Source organism: Chrysemys picta, unplaced genomic scaffold, assembly GCF_011386835.1.
Source record: "Chrysemys picta bellii isolate R12L10 unplaced genomic scaffold, ASM1138683v2 scaf36, whole genome shotgun sequence".
Lineage (NCBI taxonomy): Eukaryota > Metazoa > Chordata > Testudines > Emydidae > Chrysemys > Chrysemys picta.
The window spans coordinates 97,501-105,000 of NW_027052743.1; the positions used below are offsets into that span (position 1 = coordinate 97,501).

At 69.7% G+C, this 7,500-nt stretch overlaps 1 non-coding gene across 1 annotated transcript; it reads right to left on the minus strand.

Annotated features, from left to right (window-relative positions):
• Positions 1–2,216: 2,216 nt before the first annotated feature.
• LOC135977782 (5S ribosomal RNA) lies at positions 2,217–2,335 on the minus strand. Its single transcript, XR_010595225.1, has one exon. It is a non-coding gene; the product is annotated as a 5S ribosomal RNA (ribosomal RNA).
• Positions 2,336–7,500: the final 5,165 nt, after the last annotated feature.

Sequence of the window (7,500 nt, forward strand, 5' to 3'; positions counted from 1 at the left end):
ATTGGTTTCGACGGGTTGACCTGGCGGCTGGTTTGCTTTCCGGCCACCAGGTCAACCCATTGGATTCGACGGGTTGACCTGGTGGCCGGTTTGCTTTCCGGCCCGGGTGTCACCCCACTCCGAGGGCAGCACGGCAGTGGTCTTGAGGACCACAGAGGGGGGCTTAATAGTCGAGACGGAGCAGGTCCGGGGGAGGCTTAATAGTCGCCCCCCGGCCAGTCCGGGGGAGGCTTAATAGTCGTCCCCCGAGGACTCCGGGGGCCAGGCTTAATAGTCGTCCCCCCCCGGGCGCTCCAGGGGGGAAAGCTTAATAGTCCTCCCCCGAGGACTCCGGGGGCAGGCTTAACAGTCGTCCGCCCCGGGCGCTCCAGGGGGAAAGCTTAATAGTCCTCCCCCGACAGTGTGTGTGTGTGTGTGTGGGAGGGAGGCTTAGCAGTCTTGCCCCGGGCGGTCCGGTGGGGGAGGCTTAGCAGTCGTCCCCAGGGCGGTCCGGGGGTGGGGGGGGGGGGGAGGCCTCACAGTCGTCCCTCGGAGAGCCGGGTCAGCGGCAGTGGTGGGTTTACGTCCAGCCTCCGGAGGGTGCGCGTCCTCGGAGGCGATGCAGGCGCCGCAGAGAGGCAGCCTCCGAGGCAGGGAGCGGAGCACCGAGGCTGGGGAGAGGGGAGCAGGAGCCGGGGGCTGGGGCTGGGGGTGGGGGGCGTTCAGGACAACCGGTCAAGCCCCGGGAAGCAGCTGTCAAATGTTCCAAGTCCCCACTCGGCCACCAGGTCCACCCCAGTCTAGCAATGGGGTTGACCTGGCTGACGGCCGGTTAGTATCAAGGTAAACTCACCGTCGTCCACAGGAGGGCAGCTCTCAGGCCGGCCGGCTGCGGCTGACTCTGGGGCGGCGCCCGGTCCCGGCAGCGAGGGGCGGGGGGCGCGGAGCGAGACGGGGCTAACCGGGGGGGGGCGCCTCCTGCGACTTTGGGGGCCGCGGGTCGTCAGTGGCGTGCAGGCCGGGCCTCTCCCGGGGGATTCGGGGGGGCGGTCCTGCGGGCCGGGCGCAGGGGGCTCGAGCGAGCCCGGGCCGGTCCGCCCCGGGGCCGGGGTCTCCGCCTGCGGCTCAGGGGGGCGCGGGTCGTCGGGGGAGGAAGCCCGGGGGAGCCGCACACCGGCCCGCCAGGCCAGGCCTGGCCTGGATGGCCGCGGGGGGATTCGGGGCGGTCCCGCGGGCCGGGGGCCGGGCGCAGGGGAGGCGGGGGGGCCGAGCGAGTCCGTCCCGGGCCCGGGGCCTCCCCCTGCGGCTTTGGGGTCCGTGGGTCCCCGCTGGAGGAAGCCACTGGGAGCTGGACACCCGCCGTCCGTCCCGCCAGGCCAGGCCTGGCCTGGGTGGCCGCGGGGGGATTCGGGGCGGTCCCGCGGGCCGGGGGCCGGGCGCAGGGGAGGCGGGGGGGCCGAGCGAGTCGGGCCCGGGCCCGGGGCCTCCCCCTGCGGCTTTGGGGTCCGTGGGTCCCCGCTGGAGGAAGCCGCTGGGCGCTGGACACCCGCCGTCCGTCCCGCCTGGCCAGGCCTGGCCTGGGTGGCCGCGGGGGGATTCGGGGCGGTCCCGCGGGCCGGCGGCCGGGCGCAGGGGAGGCGGGGGGGCCGAGCGAGTCGGGCCCGGGCCCGGGGCCTCCCCCTGCGGCTTTGGGGTCCGTGGGTCCCCGCTGGAGGAAGCCGCTGGGCGCTGGACACCCGCCGTCCGTCCCGCCTGGCCAGGCCTGGCCTGGGTGGCCGCGGGGGGATTCGGGGCGGTCCCGCGGGCCGGCGGCCGGGCGCAGGGGGTCCGAGCGAGTCCGTCCCGGGCCCGGGGCCTCCCCCTGCGGCTTTGGGGTCCGTGGGTCCCCGCTGGAGGAAGCCGCTGGGCGCTGGACACCCGCCGTCCGTCCCGCCTGGCCAGGCCTGGCCTGGGTGGCCGCGGGGGGGGATTCGGGGCGGACCTGCGGGCCGGCGGCCGGGAGGGTCCGGGCCAGTCCGCCCCATGCCCGGGGTCTCCCCCAGCGGCTTCGGTGGCCCCGGGGGGGGTCCTCCGCGGAGGAAGCCGGGTGGGTGGGGAGCCGGACCCCAGGCGCCCAGACCCGTGACCTGCGGCCGCGACCTCCGACTCGGCAGGAGCGACGAGGGGCTTTCCGGCCCGTCCCCCCCTCTCCTTCCCCCCCAGAAAAGGAGAGAGAGCTGACTCGGACCGGGAAAAGCTGCCTACGGCACCTGGGATTCCCAGGCGGTCACCCATCCAAGTACTAGCCAGGCCCGGGACGGTTTACCTTCCGAGATCGGACGGGATCGGGGGCGTTCGGTCCGGTATGGCCGTAGGCACCCGGCCCCGCGCCTCCTCGCCCGCTTTCCCCTGCCGACGCCCGGGCCTGCCGCACGGTGAGCCCCGGTCGGACTGCCCCCCCCCCTGCGGCAGGGCCCCCGTCTCTCGCGGGCCCGGTCCTTTTTTCCTTTTCGAGCTCCGGGGCCCGGGCTGGCCGCCAGAGCCCCTCCGCCCGCCCTCCCCGGCGTCGGGGAAAATACTGTCCCGGACTTCCAGTGCGCCCGATCCTGTCAGCCGGGGGGTGGGGAGGGGCAGTCCCTCGCTGCGGCCGGGGAGGGTGAGCCCAGGGCGGCTTGCCTGCCGTGCGAGGCCCCTCTCGGCCACCAGGTCAACCCCGAGTCGAAAGGGCTGAAAAATTTTCAGAGTCCCCTCCCGGGCACCAGGTCAACCCGTGGAATCGGACGGGTTCACCTGCTGGCCGGTTCGCTTCCCGGGCACCAGGTCAACCCGTGGAATCGAAAGGGTTCACCTGCTGGCCGGTTTGCTTTCCGGCCACCAGGTCAACCCCTAGGGGTTTTAACGGGGGCACGCCCGGTGGCCTCTTTCCCGTCCGGTCACCAGGTCAACCCGGATCTCCCTCCTTCCCTGGGCGTCCCCTCCTCGGAGGCGTCAGGTTCCATTCCCCCCCCCCCCCCCAGACTTCCAGGGGCCCGATCCAGTCGGCCGGGAGGCAGTCCCTCGCTGCGGCCGGGGAGGGTGAGCCCAGGGCGGCCTGGTCCATGTCTCTAGTGGGCCCGATCCTTTTTTTTTTTTTCGAGCTCCGGGGCCAGGCCCGCCCGGGCAGCCCTCCTCGGAGGCGTGGGGCGATTTCCCCCCGCCCCCAGACTTCCAGGGGCCCGATCCTGTCGGCCGGGAGGCAGTCCCTCGCTGCGGCCGGGGAGGGTCAGCCCAGGGCGGCTTGCCTGCCGTGCGAGTCCCCTCTCGGCCACCAGGTCAACCCCGAGTCGAAAGGGCTGAAAAATTTTCTGAGTCCCCTCCCGGGCACCAGGTCAACCCGTGGAATCGAACGGGTTCACCTGCTGGCCGGTTCGCTTTCCGGCCACCAGGTCAACCCGTGGAATCGAAAGGGTTCACCTGCTGGCCGGTTCGCTTTCCGGCCACCAGGTCAACCCCTAGGTTTTAAGGGGGGGGGACGCCCGGTGGCCTCTTTCCCGTCCGGTCACCAGGTCAACCCGGATCTCCCTCCTTCCCTGGGCGCCCCCTCCTCGGAGGCGTCAGGTTCCATTCTTTTTTCCAGACTTCCAGGGGCCCGATCCAGTCGGCCGGGTGGCAGTCCCTCGCTGCGGCCGGGGAGGGTGAGCCCAGGGCGGCTTGCCTGCCGTGCGAGTCCCCTCTCGGCCACCAGGTCAACCCCGAGTCGAAAGGGCTGAAAAATTTTCAGAGTCCCCTCCCGGGCACCAGGTCAACCCGTGGAATCGAACGGGTTCACCTGCTGGCCGGTTCGCTTCCCGGGCACCAGGTCAACCCGTGGAATCGAAAGGGTTCACCTGCTGGCCGGTTCGCTTTCCGGCCACCAGGTCAACCCCTAGGTTTTAAGGGGGGGGACGCCCGGTGGCCTCTTTCCCGTCCGGTCACCAGGTCAACCCGGATCTCCCTCCTTCCCTGGGCGCCCCCTCCTCGGAGGCGTCAGGTTCCAGTCTTTTTTCCAGACTTCCAGGGGCCCGATCCAGTCGGCCGGGAGGCAGTCCCTCGCTGCGGCCGGGGAGGGTGAGCCCAGGGCGGCCTGGTCCATGTCTCTAGTGGGCCCGATCCTTTTTTTTTTTTTCGAGCTCCGGGGCCAGGCCCGCCCGGGCAGCCCTCCTCGGAGGCGTGGGGCGATTTCCCCCCGCCCCCAGACTTCCAGGGGCCCGATCCTGTCGGCCGGGAGGCAGTCCCTCGCTGCGGCCGGGGAGGGTCAGCCCAGGGCGGCTTGCCTGCCGTGCGAGTCCCCTCTCGGCCACCAGGTCAACCCCGAGTCGAAAGGGCTGAAAAATTTTCAGAGTCCCCTCCCGGGCACCAGGTCAACCCGTGGAATCGAACGGGTTCACCTGCTGGCCGGTTCGCTTTCCGGCCACCAGGTCAACCCGTGGAATCGAAAGGGTTCACCTGCTGGCCGGTTCGCTTTCCGGCCACCAGGTCAACCCCTAGGTTTTAAGGGGGGGGGACGCCCGGTGGCCTCTTTCCCGTCCGGTCACCAGGTCAACCCGGATCTCCCTCCTTCCCTGGGCGCCCCCTCCTCGGAGGCGTCAGGTTCCATTCTTTTTTCCAGACTTCCAGGGGCCCGATCCAGTCGGCCGGGTGGCAGTCCCTCGCTGCGGCCGGGGAGGGTGAGCCCAGGGCGGCTTGCCTGCCGTGCGAGTCCCCTCTCGGCCACCAGGTCAACCCCGAGTCGAAAGGGCTGAAAAATTTTCAGAGTCCCCTCCCGGGCACCAGGTCAACCCGTGGAATCGAACGGGTTCACCTGCTGGCCGGTTCGCTTCCCGGGCACCAGGTCAACCCGTGGAATCGAAAGGGTTCACCTGCTGGCCGGTTCGCTTTCCGGCCACCAGGTCAACCCCTAGGTTTTAAGGGGGGGGACGCCCGGTGGCCTCTTTCCCGTCCGGTCACCAGGTCAACCCGGATCTCCCTCCTTCCCTGGGCGCCCCCTCCTCGGAGGCGTCAGGTTCCAGTCTTTTTTCCAGACTTCCAGGGGCCCGATCCAGTCGGCCGGGAGGCAGTCCCTCGCTGCGGCCGGGGAGGGTGAGCCCAGGGCGGCCTGGTCCATGTCTCTAGTGGGCCCGATCCTTTTTTTTTTTTCGAGCTCCGGGGCCAGGCCCGCCCGGGCAGCCCTCCTCGGAGGCGTGGGGCGATTTCCCCCCCCCCCAGACTTCCAGGGGCCCGATCCTGTCGGCCGGGAGGCAGTCCCTCGCTGCGGCCGGGGAGGGTCAGCCCAGGGCGGCTTGCCTGCCGTGCGAGTCCCCTCTCGGCCACCAGGTCAACCCCGAGTCGAAAGGGCTGAAAAATTTTCAGAGTCCCCTCCCGGGCACCAGGTCAACCCGTGGAATCGAACGGGTTCACCTGCTGGCCGGTTCGCTTTCCGGCCACCAGGTCAACCCGTGGAATCGAAAGGGTTCACCTGCTGGCCGGTTCGCTTTCCGGCCACCAGGTCAACCCCTAGGTTTTAAGGGGGGGGGACGCCCGGTGGCCTCTTTCCCGTCCGGTCACCAGGTCAACCCGGATCTCCCTCCTTCCCTGGGCGCCCCCTCCTCGGAGGCGTCAGGTTCCATTCTTTTTTCCAGACTTCCAGGGGCCCGATCCAGTCGGCCGGGTGGCAGTCCCTCGCTGCGGCCGGGGAGGGTGAGCCCAGGGCGGCTTGCCTGCCGTGCGAGTCCCCTCTCGGCCACCAGGTCAACCCCGAGTCGAAAGGGCTGAAAAATTTTCAGAGTCCCCTCCCGGGCACCAGGTCAACCCGTGGAATCGAACGGGTTCACCTGCTGGCCGGTTCGCTTCCCGGGCACCAGGTCAACCCGTGGAATCGAAAGGGTTCACCTGCTGGCCGGTTCGCTTTCCGGCCACCAGGTCAACCCCTAGGTTTTAAGGGGGGGGACGCCCGGTGGCCTCTTTCCCGTCCGGTCACCAGGTCAACCCGGATCTCCCTCCTTCCCTGGGCGCCCCCTCCTCGGAGGCGTCAGGTTCCAGTCTTTTTTCCAGACTTCCAGGGGCCCGATCCAGTCGGCCGGGAGGCAGTCCCTCGCTGCGGCCGGGGAGGGTGAGCCCAGGGCGGCCTGGTCCATGTCTCTAGTGGGCCCGATCCTTTTTTTTTTTTTCGAGCTCCGGGGCCAGGCCCGCCCGGGCAGCCCTCCTCGGAGGCGTGGGGCGATTTCCCCCCCCCCCAGACTTCCAGGGGCCCGATCCTGTCGGCCGGGAGGCAGTCCCTCGCTGCGGCCGGGGAGGGTCAGCCCAGGGCGGCTTGCCTGCCGTGCGAGTCCCCTCTCGGCCACCAGGTCAACCCCGAGTCGAAAGGGCTGAAAAATTTTCAGAGTCCCCTCCCGGGCACCAGGTCAACCCGTGGAATCGAACGGGTTCACCTGCTGGCCGGTTCGCTTCCCGGGCACCAGGTCAACCCGTGGAATCGAAAGGGTTCACCTGCTGGCCGGTTCGCTTTCCGGCCACCAGGTCAACCCCTAGGTTTTAAGGGGGGGGACGCCCGGTGGCCTCTTTCCCGTCCGGTCACCAGGTCAACCCGGATCTCCCTCCTTCCCTGGGCGCCCCCTCCTCGGAGGCGTCAGGTTCCAGTCTTTTTTCCAGACTTCCAGGGGCCCGATCCAGTCGGCCGGGAGGCAGTCCCTCGCTGCGGCCGGGGAGGGTGAGCCCAGGGCGGCCTGGTCCATGTCTCTAGTGGGCCCGATCCTTTTTTTTTTTTTCGAGCTCCGGGGCCAGGCCCGCCCGGGCAGCCCTCCTCGGAGGCGTGGGGCGATTTCCCCCCCCCACCCCCAGACTTCCAGGGGCCCGATCCTGTCGGCCGGGAGGCAGTCCCTCGCTGCGGCCGGGGAGGGTCAGCCCAGGGCGGCCTGCTTGGCGGCCGGGTCCATGTCTCTAGTGGGCCCGATCCTTTTTTTCCCTTTTCCGGCTCCGGGGCCCGGGGTGCTCGGGTAGCCCTCCGCGGTGGCGTCGGCCAATTTTTTTTAAAATCAGACTTCCGTGGGCCCGATCCTGACGGCCGGGAGGCAGTCCCTCGCCGCGTCCGGGGACGGCGAGACGCTCGGCCACCGGGTCAACCCGGAGGAAGCGGGCTGGGGGAAAAAAAAAAAAAAAAAAGTTTTCCAAGTCCGAAAAATTTTCAAAGTCCCCTCTCGGCCACCAGGTCAACCCCTTTGGAGCGAATGGGTTGACCTGACGGCCGGTCGTCTCGCGGATGTCCGGAAGGGGTCGCCCCACGCCGTCTCGGCCGACCGAGGGAACCACGAGGTGGCGCCCGGTTCCAGTTTCGTACCGCCGAAGGCGGGGCTTTGGCTTTTTCGACCTGCCTTTCGAGGATTGTGTGAGGAGATTTCTGAGGACAGGTTTTTCAGAGCCTGTGAGAACCGGAGCTCAGCCTAGGGGATCAATCCGAGTATTGTACCCGACCCTGCCCGGCGTGGGAGGGGGGGAGCGGGCCCGTTTGAGGGCGGAGGCCAGCACCCGGCCCTCCGCCGAGACGGCCCG